Here is an 18,543-nt window from a genome sequence, read left to right as displayed (position 1 = left end):
GTAAGAAAATAAAGAACAAGCACAAAAGAATGGACACCAGAAATTACGTGGTTCGGCTTTTAGCCTACGTCCACGGGCGAAAACAGAAGGAAATATTTTACTAGTGAAATAAGGATTACAAGTATTGTAATATTTTGGCTCACAACCCAAAACCCCAATACACCCAATCTCTCACTCACTAGACTCTCTGCTCTGCAAGAATTATTTCTCACAACTCTCGACTCTCTCTAAATTACTCTCTGAATAATGGAATTGGATGCTCAATGAAATGGGAAGCTCTCCCTTTTATAGCCAAAAAATGGCTATTAAATTAATAATAATTTTTCCTTGTCAAAACCGTGTTCTTCATTTTCTTCTTTAAACTGCTTCTTTTTCCATTTCCTTTTCAAGCATTTCGGCCAGCCCATTTTTTTCTTCTTCAAACCTTCTAGATGCTGCAGCTTCTTCAAACCTTCTAGATGCTGCAGCCAATAATTTTGACACTCCCGTGGATGTAGATTGTGCATTTATGCATAATCAAACCACGTTAAATCTTGTTCTCTGTGTGAGTGTGTTTTGCTTCTAGTTCAATTTAGTCCTCTGCTTTCAATCTCCATTAACCTAGAGCTAAGGTGTGAATCAGCATTGAAGCCTCATATTGGTGTTGATTTAATTGCAACTTGAACAGATCTTGACAAAGGTTCTTGGACAGTGATTTATTTCTAATCAGAGAACAAAGCAATCAAGTCACTACAATATCATTATTCAATCATTTAGAAACATCTGAGTATTTATGATTAGTTTATCTATCAATTAGAATTAGACACATGTATATATGTAAACTCTAATTAAATCTTGACACGTGCATTGTATATGAGCCATATCTAAAAAAGTGAGCTCTAATTTCTACTACAATTTTTTAAAAGTTAGATAGATGTACATATCTATGCATGTACCAAATTGGAGGCAGCACGTAAATATTGATTCTTTCTGGTGGATACTGATTTTAATTTTGTTTTGTTTTGTTTTTCATTTATTCAATGATGCTAGGTCCACCCATGTCCAGTTCGTCAAAATTATATATTGATGGTGATGGGGCTGTTTTTGTTTTCAGTTTTCACATTAGATTTATTTCTATTGTGTCTATTTGTTTGATAACATATTAATTGTGTTTGGGTGGGTGTAGTATGCGAGTAATGGCTTGCTTTCTCAGCTGCTGAAAAACCATTGATCTTTTTATTACATATGTATTTGTTGCAACTGCATATGTATGCAATCTGTAGCTTGCAGGGTTTTGTATTAATATTCATAATTAAACTTAGCCAAAGTTGTTGAAACATATAAAGACTCAAGCATTTAGTGTTCTTTATTAAGTTAGCATATGATTGGACATATCAAATAAATAATGAAAATCAGATTATTATGATGATTGGATTAGTTAGCTAGATTAGTATTATTTTGCCTAATTATCAACGATAACATTCAATTATGTATAATATGTCCTTCGTACTTTCTCTTTCGATTAAAATCATAAAAAGACTTTCAATGTAGACCATGTATTTGTTATGTTGTTTATTGGAGTGAATTGTTGTTGTTCTTGTGATTGTCAAAGATTGTTTTTGCGAGTTATTTATTTTTTATTTATGAAATCAATGGGGTTTCACTCCTCATGGATGGATGTTGCTGGGTACTAGGGATGACAAGTAAATATCCTCTTCCGGATCCAGAAAAAAATCTAAATCCAGATATTAAAAAATGCAGATCCGGATGTGAAAGGTGGGGATCCGCACGAATCCGGATGATTATGTTTAAATATCACGATAAAAAAAGTAACTGAATTGAGTCTATTCCCAAGCACGTCCAACAGCTACTGTTAGAAATTCGGGTTATTGTGTCTAAAGAGCTTTCTACATCATACAAATTACATTGGTTCTTCACAATTATTAACACATTAATATTACTAGTTAGAAAGTAATAAATAGATGGATTTTTTATTTTGAAAAAAACACATTGATTGAAGAATATTAAAGGATGGGACTATTTGTAATCGAAAATTTTCTCAAAATGCCTTTTTACTATGTGCATTAGTTAATAGATTTTAGGAAATCACTTTTCACTTAGAACACTTTCATAAATACCAAAATACTCCTCGATAACATTGCTTCTATTATCTTTATCTTTTTCCGTACACCCATAAAAATATTTAGCACACCAACATATAATTACCTTTTGCTCTCCCTATTTGTTAATAATATCATTTTGCTAATTTTATTTTTCATAGTTGTCCAACATATAAAATTGATATTCATTAAAATTCAAAAAAAAAAGTTGGATGGTTGAAATTGCTTCTATATATTCGCAGAACAGTTATATGTGTATATATATACACGCAGCTCATGATTGTGCAGAAAATTGAAATCTTTATATGGAATAGATATATCTTCAACAAAATTGAAATTTAAGTCAAAGAAATTTGAATCATGGAGTCTCTTTGTGCAAATTTGTTAAATATACTTTTAAACAATGCACGAGTTTTAATGCTGAGGAAGAACGTTCTAAATTTAAGGTTTAATAATTTTACATGGGCGTGTAAGCGCTAGGTTGGTGTCAAAAGTATTATTATTCTATTTATTTATATTGAATTGGTCTTAATGAGGGTTTTGTTGTAGTAAAAAATAAGAATGTTCAAAATAAATTTTAAGTGTAAATAATCTCACACTTATTAAAAATGATATAAATTTAATTTATTATTTTATAAATCATCATGTGCGCTGGTTCATCTTTTTGACTTTCTACATTATTTCTATTCACTCCCTTTGATATGGACAATAAACCAATTATTATTAGGCATACCATAAAATTGAATGCTTATGTTTAAATATCTTTGTTCAGTATGTACCTATATGGGTCATTCTATAATGCCGTAGCTAAATTTACGGCATTGATGTCGTAATGGACGTGGACCGTTAGATTTGAATAAAAAATCTCTACCATTAATTCTAAATAAATAAGTAACCTGTTACCTAAATAGCAGGTAATTACTCTTTTTTGTTCAAGTTTCAGGTTACATTTACTAATTTTATGTGTGATTTACAAGTTTTATGAAACTTTTACAAGTTAATGTTGATTTACAAGTTATATGTAACATTTACAAGTTTTTGTTTTGTTTACAAATTCTTCTTACAATTTACAACTCTAACATTAATTTACCTATTTTTCCATTAATTTACTAGTTGTATGTGTGGTTTACAAATTTTTTGTTTTATTTAACACTTAATGTCAATTTACAAGTTCTATGTAATTTTTCTAAATTTTGATTTTGTTTACAAGTTCTTCTTACAATTTACAACTCCAACATTAATTTATTCATTTTTCCATCAATTTACTAATTTTATGTGTGATTTACACATTTTTTGTTTCATTTCACAATTAATGTCAATTTACTAGTTGTATGTCATTTTTATAAGTTTTTGTTTTGTTTACAAGTTCTTCTTACAATTTACAACTCTAACATTAATTTACCAATTTTTCCATTAATTTACTAGTTTTATGTGTGATTTACACATTTTTTGTTTCATTTCACAATTAATGTCAATTTACTAGTTGTATGTCATTTTTCTAAGTTTTTGTTTTGTTTACAAATTCTTCTTGCATTTTACAACTCCAACATTAATTTACTCATTTTTCCATCAATTTACTAGTTTTATGTGTGATTTACACATTTTTTGTTTCATTTCACAATTAATGTCAATTTACTAGTTGTATGTCATTTTTCTAAGTTTTTGTTTTGTTTACAATTTTTTCTTGCATTTTACAACTCCAACATTAATTTACTCAGTTGTCCATCAATTTACTAGTTTTATGTGTGATTTACACACCTTTTGTTTCATTTCACACTTAATGTCAATTTACTAGTTGTATGTCATTTTTCTAAGTTTTTATTTTGTTTACAAGTTCTTCTTACAATTTACAACTCCAACATTAATTTACCAATTTTTTTCATTAATTTACTAGTTTTATGTGTGATTTACATATTTTTTGTTTCATTTCACACTTAATGTCAATTTACTAGTTGTATGTCATTTTTCTAAGTTTTTGTTTTGTTTACAAGTTCTTCTTGCAATTTACAACTCCAACATTAATTTACCAATTTTTTCATTAATTTACTAGTTTTATGTGTGATTTACATATTTTTTTGTTTCATTTCACACTTAATGTCAATTTACAAGTTCTATGTCATTTTTCTAAGTTTTTGTTTTGTTTACAAGTTCTTCTTCCAATTTACAACTCTAACATTAATTTACTCAATTTTCCATCAATTTACTAGTTTTATGTGTGATTTACATATTTTTTGTTTCATTTCACACTTAATGTCAATTTATTAGCTCTATGTCATTTTTCTAATTTTGTTTTGTTTACAAGTTCTTCTTACAATTTACAACTCCAATATTAATTTACTCATTTTTCCATTAATTTACTAGTTTTATGTGTGATTTACAAATTAATTGTTTCATTTCACACTTAATGTCAATTTACAAGTTCTATGTCATTTTTCTAAGTTTTTGTTTTGTTTACAAGTTCTTCTTGCAATTTACAACTCCAACATTAATTTACTCATTTTTCCATCAATTTACTAGTTTTATGTGTGATTTACATATTTATTGTTTCATTTCACACTTAATGTCAATTTACTAGTTCTATGTCATTTTTCTAAGTTTGTTTTGTTTACAAGTTCTTCTTACAATTTACAACTCCAACATTAATTTACTCATTTTTTCATTAATTTACCGGTTTTATGTGTGATTTACAAATTTATTGTTTCATTTCACACTTAATGTCAATTTGCGAGTTCTATGTCATTTTTCTAAGTTTTTGTTTTGTTTACAAGTTCTTCTTGCAATTTACAACTCCAACATTAATTTACTCATTTTTTCATTAATTTACTGGTTTTATGTGTGATTTACAAATTTATTGTTTCATTTCACACTTAATGTCAATTTACAAGTTCTATGTCATTTTTCTAAGTTTTTGTTTTGTTTACAAGTTCTTCTTGCAATTTACAACTCCAACATTAATTTACTCATTTTTCCATCAATTTACTAGTTTTATGTGTGATTTACACATTTATTGTTTCATTTCACACTTAATGTCAATTTACAAGTTCTATGTCATTTTTCTAAGTTTTTGTTTTGTATACAAGTTCTTCTTGCAATTTACAACTACAACATTAATTTACCAATTTTTCCATCAATTTACTAGTTTTAGGTGTCATTTACATATTTTTTGTTTCATTTCACACTTAATGTCAATTTACAAGTTCTATGTCATTTTTCTAAGTTTTTGTTTTGTTTACAAGTTCTTCTTACAATTTACAACTCCAACATTAATTTACCAATTTTTCCATCAATTTACTAGTTTTAGGTGTGATTTACATGTTTTTTTGTTTCATTTCACAATTAATGTCAATTTACTAGTTGTATGTCATTTTTCTAAGTTTTTGTTTTGTTTACAAGTTCTTCTTGCAATTTACAACTCCAACATTAATTTACTCATTTTTCCATTAATTTACTAGTTTTATGTGTGATTTACAAATTTAATTTTTTATTTCACACTTAATGTCAATTGGCAAGTTCTATGTCATTTTTCTAATTTTTTTTTTGTTTACAAGTTTTTCTTGCAATTTACAACTCTAACATTAATTTACCAATTTTTCCATTAATTTACTAGTTTTATGTGTGATTTACAAATTTATTGTTTTATTTCACACTTAATGTCAATTTACAAGTTCTATGTCATTTTTTTAAGTTTTTGTTTTGTTTACAAGTTCTTCTTGCAATTTACAACTCCAACATTAATTTACTCATTTTTCCATTAATTTACTAGTTTTATGTGTGATTTACAAATTTATTGTTTCATTTCACACTTAATGTCAATTTACAAGTTCTATGTCATTTTTCTAAATTTTTATTTTGTTTACAAGTTCTTCTTGCAATTTACAACTTCAACATTAATTTACTCATTTTTTCATTAATTTACTAATTTTATGTGTGATTTACATATTTTTTGTTTCATTTCACAATTAATGTCAATTTACTAGTTATATGTCATTTTTCTAAGTTTTTGTTTTGTTTACAAGTTCTTCTTACAATTTTCAACTCTAATATTAATTTACCAAATTTTTCATTAATTTACTAGTTTTATGTATGATTTACATATTTTTTGTTTCATTTCACACTTAATGTCAATTTACAAGTTTTATGTCATTTTTCTAAGTTTTTGTTTTGTTTACAATTTCTTCTTATAATTTACAACTCCAACATTAATTTACTAGTTTTTTTTCTATTTTTTATTTTTTTTTAAATTTTGTAGACCAATTTACCACTCTAACGTTGATTATTGGCATTTTATGATTTAGATAGAATGATATAAGGGTGGGCATGAGTTGGGTTTGATAGGGTTAGTGAAATTCTAACCTGATCTACTTTTTAATGAGTTGAGATAAAATCCATCCAACTTAACTAAATAAACTTGTTTAACGCAATTCTACCCAAACCTTATATCGTCTGGTTAAGTTGATTAGGTTGAAGGTCAAATCAAAATTTTAATTTGAACAATGAAAATGATATGAAACTTGAAATGAAACTTATTAAAATCCAATATAAATCTTTTATAACATGAAATTTTCATTCACTATCTAGTGAACGTAAAGAAAGTTAATAAATTAACTATCTTTAAATTAAGAAAATTTCCACAAAAAGCATATAGACTTTATTTCTCCTACATCTCCTTTTCCAATTCCAAATTCAGACTTTTTAGATAATTAGCTAGCATCATATACAAAAATAAAATGAAAGTGATATATAATTATGTGCCGTTAAGTATTCACTAAAAAAATAAAAAGAAATTAAAACCAACTTACTTTTATATTAATCTTATAAAATAATAAATTTACTTATAAGAGAGTGTGATTTTGGTTTTGGAATTGTAGTCTAGAGCAACATGTAGGTCCCGAACCCTGATTTCAATTTAATTGGGCTCTAATATTTAGGCCCGAGCCTAACCATTAAATTCGAGTCAAATGATAGAAAATTTAGGTCAAGTCAATTAGACTAAAAGTCGATCCGAGTCTTCCTTGCATGTATATATGTTTGCATCTTGATTTTTTATTTTTATATATCATATAAACTCTTCTATAAATTTATAGGTATATATAGAATGTTGCGTTTACTTGTCATTAATTGGAATAGGTAATGAGAATCAGAATAAGTTGTTTACTTGATCTATAAGAATCGAAATCGGAATGGACTGGAACCCCATTAATGTGTTTATTTTATCTTGGAATTGGCTTCGGAATGAGTTAAATTGTAACAAATTACTAAAAAGTACTTAATGGATTATTATCATAATTATTATTTTATATTTTAATTATAGTGATTATTTATTCAAAAATTATTATTATTATTAATTATAATATATATTAATATATTAATAAAATCATAAATCTATCATTTTTCTTTAAATTAGTTTATAAAAATCGACATTGTCCCTTTCCCGAATGAGAAATTGGGTACAAAATCATAAATTTAAAATTTAACTAAAAATCATAAATCTAAACCCCAAAAAAGTCATAACATAAGTGGTTCTATATATATTTTAGGTATATATATAAATGTTTGTGTGTGTGTGTGTGTGTGTGTCTCTCTCTCTCTCTCTCTCTATATATATATATATGTATATATATATATCTTATTTTTAATGAATTTGTCATATTACTGGAATTACTTAGTATGATGTCATAATTATAGAATTAAGTCACTTTTATGGCATAAACAATATAATTTTCTCAAAAAAAATTAGGTTCAACTAAAGATTGATATGTTACTAATTTTTATTTTTTTTGGATGGACCTCTTTACTAGTTTAAAATCGAATCATTGGCATGTTTAATTTAAACCTTATGGTCCTTTTTAGTTACAAATTTTTTTTAAATATCAAGGTATTTTTTAATCTGCTATCAAATTTCACTTAACACTTTTACACTCTTTTTATTTCAATTTTTTTTAAATAAATATTACAGTACTTTTTTCTTACATTCACGACAAATTATGTAATCTCAATAGCTCCAACTAAAGATTGTAATCTCACGACAAATTATGTCATATTTATAGAATTAAGTCAGTTTTTTCCTTGTTCCCGTAATATTTTTGCTTCTTGCTTGCTGCAGTCAATTAAATATTTTGAAAAAAAAATATAATCAGTGCACTGTCACATTATTATGCTTGACTTTACTAAATATTCATAAATTTACCAACAATCAAATACGTAATATTTAATGTAATTAGACTTACAAATACTTAACGAAAGACCGATTATTTCTTAAAATTTCAATTTCTTGGTTCACGTTATCCTTGAAATCATTCTCGTTACCCTTATCTACATTTTCAGCCATTTTCGAGTTTATAACAAGAACCCGTACATGAAGATATTAGGCACAAAAAGAAATGTCAAAGATCACAAGTTTTGGATCCTGTAAAAATATTTTACAGATAAACATTTCAATTCAAAATTCAATCGCCCGAGCAATAATTAGGAACACCTGGAAAGTTAAACTGGTATTTGCTTCCATAACAGTGACAAACAATAACCATTTACAACATTAGTTATAATCCTTAAAAAGAAATAACAAACTTCAAAAAAAAATATATAGACGTTTTACAATATAACTGTTGGCTTGGCACATCAATCTAAAGCTCACAAACATTTTGCATTTCTCATCATCTCTTTCTTCTTCCCTCTATTATCAATGGATTGTAGAAGCTCAAATGAAGCAAGTAGCAGCAGGAACAACACAAGCAACTTTTACTATCAATCCCCATCCTTCTCCATTCAAAATGCATCATGACCATTTTCCGGCCAGCTCCATACACAAAAACAACAGCAAATATATCCGGAAACAGCAAAAAAATTAACCCAAAAGTAGTAGTAAATTTATCCAAAAACAGAAAAAAAATTTAACTGAAATACGGCAGCAAATTAACCCAAAACCAGCAGAATTTTAACACAGAAATAGCAGCAACTGAAGCCCAAAACACTCAAAAATTTTACCCAAAAACAGCAGTAAATTTATCCAGAAACAGCAGAAAAATTAATTGAAAAACAGCAGCAAATTTACCCAGAAGCAGCAGAAAATTTAACCCAAAAATAGCAGTAAATTTATCTAGAAACAGCAGAAAATTTAATTGAAAAAAAGCAGCAAATTTACCCAGAAGTAGCAGAAAATTTAACACAAAAACAGCAGCAAATGAAGCCCAAAACAGCAGAAAATTTAACCACAAAACAGCAGAAAATTTAACCCAAAAACAGCAGTAAATTTATCCAGAAACAGCAAAAAATTTAACTGAAAAACAGCAGCAAATTTACCGAGAAACAGCGGAAAATTTAAAACAAAAACAGCAGCAAATGAAGCCCAAAACACCAGAAAAATTTACCTCCAAACAGCAGAAAATATAACCCAAAAATAGCAGTAAATTGATCCAAAAACAGCAAAAAATTAGACTAAAAACAGCAGCTAATTTACCCAGAAACAGCAAAAAATTTAACCCAAAATCAGCAGCAAATGAAGCCCAAAACACCAGAAAAATTTAACCCAAGAACAACAGCAAATCATCCCAAATACAGCAGCAAATCATCCCTACGTTTCAAACATGCTTCTCTAGGCTAACTCTAGACTTAATTTTCCCTTCATTACCACAGTGGAACTCATTCTAACTGGTAAATTTATTTGTATAAACAATAATTCACTTTCTATTGAACTAAGAGTTGATGAAATTCATTGATATTGAAATTATTTGCAGTTGATGAACCTCGTATTCTATTAAACTTCCAACCAAAATCAATGCACATGAGAATACAAAATCAAGGGCACAACAATTAACGAAATTTACTTTTAATTTCGTCCAAACCTATACATCGCACCAAATTAAGGTTCAGTTTCTATTTCTTCATTAACCCAAGTGACACAAAACAATTCTATTAAATTTTATGTTGAAATTATTTGTAGCAAACAAACAAATATACCAAAAATAGGCTTACTTGGTGGAATTAACAACAATGCAAACGCGGTGGAGGGGAATCAGTGGCTGGAACTTGCCTTGCCTTCTCTTCCAATCAATAAGATTGAGGGCAGCAGCAACAACTTATGATCAACACCTGGTACTCCGCTTCAGGCACTGTCAAATCTCATCAAAATTTCTTTATCCCTTAATTCTCTTGGAAACCAAACAAAATACCACAACCAATCCAGATGCCCAGTATCCAAAAATTATAAAAAAATCCACTTAAAAAACTTAAAAAAGGGTTAAAAAAAGTCTTAAGAAGAGTTTACCTCCTGAATCACTGATGCCCAGCCGGTATCGTTGTTCCGAAACCCCTTCACGAATACGAACACAGCCTGGTTCTCCTCAACCAAGTTGTTGTAGAGCTTCTTCTTGTCCGATTAAATAATCTATTGGTATTTAGTGATGGATTTAAAGAGGAACGCCTTGGCGATGGGCAAATTTCAAATCCGCTTCTGTTTTGCTGCAAGCAGATTTCAAATCGGTGATGGGCAGGAACACAAACTCAGCCCCTTCACCAACATGAACCGTTGTAGAGCTTCTTATTTCTCGCTTCTTTTTGGCTTCAGGCAGTTTTCAAAGCGATGATTGGCAGGAAAAGAGGAACGATTGAGGAAAACAAAATTTGGGTTAGCCAGCAAGCCCAATCGCTTCGAAAATACAAGATCCGGCGTGCTGCAATTTCTTAGACTCGATGTTGTGCCCTTCGAATTATGAGATTCTATTTGGATTTTTGTAGATTCGGTTTTAATATATATATATATATATATATATATATATATATATATATATATATATATGTATATATAATTTTGAAAATTTTAACCAGTTAATTTTTTTAAATAAATGTTTAGCCGGTTAACAACCGGTTAATGAAAAAAATTTACAAATTTTTTTATTATGTTATAGTTATTGCATACTGTTGATTTAATCCAACGGTGTACAGTAATTACGGCATTAATACCGTAATTTTTATTACGGTATTATAGAATTTTCCGTACCTATATATATGAATCATCTCTTAATTTAGATTTGAATTAAATTTATCACATCACAGCATACCACGAATTAATAATATATCATTTTGTTAATAACAACGAAAATTAAATTAAATCGTTTTATTCCAAATGTATTGCTACCAGGACTCTTGCGTCATAAAATAATAAAAAAAGATAAATCACCAAAGAATTGATGCAACAAAACCCAAAAGACTGTTGCATGTGACATGAATTCACAAAAATGTACGTAGAAAATTGAGATTATTAGAGAATGCGCTCGAGGACAGCAATTCACTTTCCCCTGTTTATTGGATCTGCTTAACTTGTGTCTTGATCATTAACTATTCTCCCATCTTTTTTCTTAAACAAAAAGGAAAAAAAAATCAAACCTATTGAATCATGACTATTATAGTGATATTAAATTTTTAAAAAATAATTTTGAAATCAAATAGTATATTTTGAAGGAAATATATTATTACATAGATTAATAATTATCTAGTATAAAACAAATCCATGTGATATGTCTATATGGCTTGTGTGAAATATATTCTCAACATCGTTTATTTCTTTTTAAATTAATTTCAACTTGGATCTCATTTTTAACTTTTGTAATGTGAAACGAAATTCTAGTTGGTATTGTCATTTTGCGACAAAAAGTTATTCAATGTCAATATCATCTAATACTTTGTTCAAAATAGTTTGTATAGCATACTATCATCTTTAACGTGGAAAAATAAAAACCATAAAATAGTCTTATTATTTTAAAGCAGTTAACTATTAAAAAACTTCTTAAAAGAAAACTAGTATTCAAATAAAACATAATAGATTCTAATTCAAGGTAAATCAATACCATAAACGTAATCATATTTTTCCAAAATAATAAATGTTTTCATAAATTAATAATTTATTAACTTATCGATTAATTGATATTCGTTAAATTTGAACAAATTTTTCATTGGTCCCAGAGCTATTAATTTATCGAGATTTTATTATATTTGTTATAGGAAACAATGCAATTTATAACAATATATGGTTGCAATGGGAATAACAACCATTTGATTTCGATGACGTTAACCATGTAAATGTTAACTACATATGATTACACATGATTAAAAAAAAAACAAAAACAAAAGCAGTTTTTCTAATGATTAATCAAAGGAAAATTCAAAGAAGAAAATTAAAGGAAAAAAGCCATAGGTATTCGTACTGAGAATGACCATTTGCAATTTTTGCTATCCTGCCACAAATGGCAAAACGTAAATCCAATAGACCTATTACGTTTAATATTTGAATGAATGTTGTCCCTGCTCCCGTTACGTTTGCCCACAACTACAAAAATAACACCTACGGCCGATATTTCTGGAATTGTCATCACAAAACCAACTGTTAGATTAACGTAATTAAAATCTAACGATTGGACAGAATAACGACCCAAAAAAAAAACAGTGCGGAGCTGGATTCTGAAGTAAAGAAGAAGTAATAACTACTGCATAATTTTTTAAAAAAAAATTGTGACAATTTGAATATTATTTTTGTTAAGTTAGATTGTGCATCAACATAAAATAAGGTTCAAATTTATTAGTATTAATATGATAGAAGTGATAAAGTTATTTTGTACATGTACAATTAAATTAGACTGAAATTTACAAATATTTATTACAACCAAATTGCACCCTGCTGATTTTGAGTTGGAACTGTTTTAACTTGTTTTAAAAACTCTTTAAACTTCAACATTTGCTAAGCCATTAACCATAATGATGAAGAATATTACTAAAGTTTGATTGATACAAAAGATCGATTTCTTTGAATTAATTCTGTAAACGTATAAGCTATTTCTTCTTCCATCAATTAAACCCCAAAGAATAGAACTCCCAATATAAATATCTCCTTCTTCAAATTGGTTCCTTTTTTTTCTTTCCTTAATACCTTTTGAGCAGGTTTTCTTCCTTTTTACGATAGCAAACAACTAACATAAACAACTATATCTCTAAGCAAAAAAATATTTGTTCACAAAATCAAAAACCACTGCAGAAAGGAAATGACACATACCGAGTTGAAATAGAGGCTTCATCCCTCGCCTATTCTTGCCACATGGCAGGAGTCAATGGAAAAATCTCATTCATGGCTTCCCTAGCTTGTCTTAACTTCTCTATCTCACCCATTTTTCTTAAAACCTTTTATGTACTGAAAAAAAAAAAAAAAAACCATTTTTTTCGCAATCCAAGAAAGAACAAGCAAATGGTATCCACAAAATCACTCAATAATATGCGTATTTAAGTTACTTGGAAGGTTCATTGGATAGCTGATACTCTTAAGATTTGAAGCTCCATTTCCTGTTTTGCTTCGACTTCTCAGTCAGAATCCGAGTCGGCGTCAGAGGCATCGCTCGAGTTCGAAGAGCTGCCCTTTGTTTTTATTTTACAGTTGTTCTTAACGTCGGGCATGGCCGTGCCTTCATCATCATCTTCCTCTTCTTCAGGGATTGTTGCTAGCGTTTCTTCTTCGGGTTCCATCTTTTGAAGTTTGAACTCTTCTTACTCTGTTTCTCTTTCAGTGACTACTGGTTTCTTAATTTTATGCAATTTAGGGATAATTTTGTTTATATCCCTCGATTTTGATTAAAATACAAATAAATTCATATATTTTTGGTCAAATTAATGAATGCCACACATATATTTGAATAAGCACTTGCATGAGTTTTTATCATTGCAACAATCAATCTAATTTTCTCCTTAATTTCTCCTTTCTCCTAGTTTATTATATTCCCATTGAATAATGGAGTAAAGAAGAAGAAAAGTTAACTATATGATTTTTCTCTTTTTTTTGTTTTTTGGTGACCATTTCGGTGACATTTATTAGTATCTAAATGAAAGAAGTGATAAAGGTAATTTGTGTATCACATAATTAAATTAGACGGAAATTTAGAAATACTTATAATAATCCAGAGTAATGGCAAAACCCAAGGTCGGGCTCGAATATGGCAATGCTTGGATCTAATTTGGACATATGTTTTGAACACAATGGCCGGGGTTTTTGTTCGGGCTTAAAAAGCTTGGATGCTATATTTTTATAATGTCATGTATGTATTTTTTTAATTTATTTCATAATTTTATAATTGGGCATGAAAATATAAATATTTAAAATTTTAAATATATGTAATAGATGAGCTAAATAGATATAATTATTTACTATAATATATATATTTTATAATTTTTTTTAATAAAATTCAGGTTCTTGCCCAGACCACAGACTTATCAAGTGATGCTCGAGATCAGATCGACTTATCCCTGGACTAGGTCGGATCCAGTCCGAATCTAGTTCAAATGGTTGTTTTTTACATGTCTAAGTTACACCCTACTAATTTTGAGTTGGAACTGTTTTAACTTGTTTTAATTTTTTTTTTAAACTTCAGCAATTAGTAAAGGTTAATGTAAGAGAAAGTAATTTATTTTGGCTAACTCCTTCTCCTACATTTGTTAAGCCATTAACCAAAATGATGAAGAATATTAATAAAGTTTGATGGTTACAAAAGTACTATTTCTTTGAATCAACAAATATGCAACATAAAAAAGGAAGTGGCGAATGTGGTACACACCACAGAATTAAAAAAGGAAGTAGTGGGAATTAATTAATTTTCAGCAACAAAAAGTTAAGATTAACATATGAAATGCCTGCATGCAAATTTGTATAACCTAATTTTCTCATTTTTGAGACATGATCAATTCTTGTTCTCTCTTATTAAATCATATTCTTGTTCTCTCTTATTAAATCATACTCACATTTTAAATTGGTACCTAATTTATGTATATTTCTATAATAATCTGGTTAATTTTTCTTTTCAAAGATTTCAAGTAAAAAATGATTCTTAAAATTAAATTTCGATGGTCTGTGTTGTTACTCTCAATTCGTGATGGCCGCCTATTAAGAAACCAAACAAATATAGCCAATTTGTGAGATGAGATAGAAGCATTTGATGACAGCTTGGATGCTGTGTTTACTTGAAATCTTTGAAATCTACAAAAAAGAAAAGGTATCTTTGTTTTTTCCCTATAAATTGATTGAACATCATTCTTGATTGAAAAATAATGACAACTTAAGTAAATTAATCAGCACCACAATTAGTGAATATTAATACCTCGAGTAAATTAATTAAATAATAGCTTAATATCGATACATTTTCATCGAAATCAATAAGTCTTCCTCGCTTTCCGGAGAAGGGCCTGCAAATCCAAAAATACATTTAACTACTAGAGGGGACAGGTTGCAAAAGGAATAAAGGACACCATTAGATAAAATTTCATATTACAGTATTTGTCCAACAGACATAACAAAGACCACAAAAAAATTACAACTTATCACAAATAGCATGAAGTGGAAGTAGTATGAAGAAATTCTAATGAGGATAACAGAAGACAAGCAATTGGTCCATAGAGCTCTACATATTGAGAATAAAAAATAACAAGATTGTTTCATACGTTATTTGTTACAAACAAGTAAATGACCAATAGATTCACTCCTAACTAATATGAATGCTCCAAGTTCACATGCAAAGAAATTGAAATAATGCATCAGGGGAAACAGCTCCTAGGACTTCACGTGCAAAGAAATTGAAATAATGCATCAGGGAAAACATAATCTAGGACAGACAATACAAAAATTACTTGTCCAGAGAAGTAAAAAAACAGATGAGTGGTGAAGGTTTTCTCACATCAGCATTTAGTGGAATATGGTGGTACATTTCATGAAGTCAGCAATCAGATTCCTGAATCTTTTGCTTCCAGCTGGTGGCTCATATGGGAAAAAGGAATGCTCATTTAGAACACTGACAAGATAAGCTAGGAATGGAATTTTCTCATCAGCAACCAAATCATATTCGAAAGATAAATCCAAAGAACTGCTGATCCCATGGAAGCCATTTTTCAGAAACTCAAAAATTTTCTTAACCTGCCCATAAATAAAAGTTGATATCATTTTAGCTCACTTCCCTGGTCATAGCAATTACCAAGAACAAGCTACAAACATTAAGAAGTTACAAGCTTTTCATATGGCTCAGCTATAGCCTCGAAGACTATATATACAGATCATGAAGAATCTAGAAACATCTCCCACTCACCAGCTGCCTTCTGGGTTTGTTGTAAGAAACCCAGAATTTTCCTACCTTATAACGGTCGGTTAACAACCTCGGATCACGTGCTTAACTCGTGCTTCAATAAGTGACCAAAACAACTGCTAAATACGTATAAAGCATGTCAAATCACGTGAAGAACATGTGATTCACTTACTGGAAGTAAAAGACAATACACAGATGTCATATTCTCTTGTTTCATCCAGAAACAGACAGGGCATGCACAATCAAGGATACAAACCGACATGTCAGAAACTTCTAAAACTCATTTTTAAGCTCACAATTCAACACATCTCTTTTAAGATCCTTATCAATAATTTTTAGTTTTCTGACAAATGCAACATAATATGGTCATGTCCTACTTAATAACACAAAGCATAAATGCAGCTCTTATATTTTTCATACTCGGCCAAAGTTGTGAACATATAAATAATCATATATTCAGTGTTCTTTATTAAATTAGCATGATTGGACATAATTAAAATGAAAATCAGATAATTATGATGACTGTATTAGTTAGCCAGATTGGTGTTATTTTGACTAATTATCAAGGAGAACATTCAATTATATATAATAGGTCTTTTGCATTTTCTCTTTTAATTAAAATCATAAAAAGACTTGCAATATAGACCATGTATCTATTATGTTGTTTATGGGAGTGAATTGTTGTTGTTTTGGTGATTGTTGGTGAAGTAAACCGACCAGGCGAATTTATCAAAATACTAGAACTAACCAAAAATAACCATGAAATAACAAATGAACAATAAATAAATAAATAAATAAGCATACAACATCAAGAAAGCAACAACTAAATTATGAAACATATAATTCAAAGTTGATAGTTTTGGAAATCATGCATACCCCAAAGATATAAACAGCCCCATGAGAATCACAAGCTGAGTTGGTGCCAAAGAGAGCTGCTGCATGTTCAGATTTTAAAGAGAAATCTCTTCGCTTGTCCCGAAAGGCATCTCTTGTTGAAAACAGATGGGAAGATGTTGTGAAAGATGAGAAGGCTGCTATATACTTGACTGCTGGGAAGGATGACATTCGACCGAATCGAAGGCTAACAGACTTTGCCTTTCATGATGCTTGTGGAAACCTAAAGTCTGTTGAAATGTTGGAAGTTGGAAACTTGTTCGTTTCAGGTCTTATATTGCCTCTTGAAAAATGTTGTGGAAGACAGAAAGAAAGAGGTGTTAGATGTGAAGATATCGGACGAGTTGAATCTTGGGCAATATCTGGATATGAGGAAGGCTCACCGGTATTTTAGATTTCAACTGTCACTGCAGACTATGATTGTGTTAAACCTGCTAATAGTTATAAAATGCTATATAACCTTTTCTATGAAAAGGCTCGTGCCTCTGTGGAGGTCTATAAAAAACTTTCAAGGACTTGTGGAGGGAACCCTGATCAGACTGTCGATGAATTGCTTGCAGGAGTTTTTTGTTCCAGGAGTGATAGCAAGAATTTTCCTCACAGGACATCAACGAGGGAATTTATAATCTCACAGGGTGGATTCATATATAATCAACTCATCGGTTTAGATGAGACATCCAAGAAAAATGATCAGATCTTTGAGAACTTGCCTCTGCTCCTTGCACTGATGGATGAAACTAAGAAGCAAGGGAGTTCAATTATTCTGGAAACCAGTACATCCAGCAGTCTCATAAATACAGGTATGAGAATTGGTGAAGAAGAGCAAAACTATCAGTCTAGTTCATCTGCTTCTGGAGGCGAAGAAGATAAAGATATGAAATTGTCAAGGCTGTTGCAGGAAGAGGAGAATTGGCAATCAACGAAACATAATAAAACTCAGAGGAGAGTTGCTTCATCAAGCAAGTTCTGCAGTAAAATCAATGAGGATGAAATTGTTGATGACTATCCTCTGCCTGCGAGGAGGAAAATGATGAGTATTTAATCTTTGATTCAATTAATCCTGATGAGCTTCCTCGAAGAGTGCTTCACAATTGGTCACTTTACAACTCAGATTCGCGGTTGATTTCTTTGGAGCTCCTCCCAATGAAACCGTGTGATGATAATGATATTACCATCTTTGGGTCCGGGATTATGACAACTGGTGATTCAAGTGGATTATGTGCTGATGCTAATTTTGATCAGTCTTCATCTGTGGCAGAGAATGTTGGGGGAATACCAGTATATCTGAGTGCAATACAGGAATGGATGATCGAATTTGGATACTCGTTCGTTTCCATATCAGTTCGGACAGATATTTCCTGGTATGCATCTACATCCATATACTATCAAGAGGTTTGGTGGTGGTACTAGTGCTTAAGCTTGCCTTTTTGTACTCTTTATCTTCTGTC

The 18,543-nt window shown here is 29.6% G+C and overlaps 1 protein-coding gene and 2 long non-coding RNA genes across 4 annotated transcripts in view; 1 reads left to right on the top strand and 2 right to left on the bottom strand.

Moving 5' to 3' along the window:
• Positions 1-18,543, top strand: part of LOC112497238 (putative disease resistance RPP13-like protein 1) — an 82,000-nt gene that overhangs the window by 40,811 nt on the left and 22,646 nt on the right. The gene's annotated exons all lie outside the window — the stretch shown is intronic.
• The window catches only part of LOC127902573 (uncharacterized), a 78,359-nt gene that overhangs the window by 37,841 nt on the left and 21,975 nt on the right, over positions 1-18,543 (bottom strand). The gene's annotated exons all lie outside the window — the stretch shown is intronic.
• LOC127902570 (uncharacterized) lies at positions 8,580-10,841 on the bottom strand. Its single transcript, XR_008054975.1, has 2 exons — positions 10,363-10,841; positions 8,580-10,207 (listed from the first exon to the last, which is right to left on the bottom strand). It is a non-coding gene; the product is annotated as an uncharacterized LOC127902570 (long non-coding RNA).

This window comes from Citrus sinensis, chromosome 5 (genome assembly GCF_022201045.2).
Source record: "Citrus sinensis cultivar Valencia sweet orange chromosome 5, DVS_A1.0, whole genome shotgun sequence".
NCBI classification, from domain to species: Eukaryota; Viridiplantae; Streptophyta; class Magnoliopsida; order Sapindales; family Rutaceae; genus Citrus; species Citrus sinensis.
The sequence above is the reverse complement of the archived record's forward strand: the minus strand, read 5'-3'. Positions and strand labels throughout refer to the sequence as shown.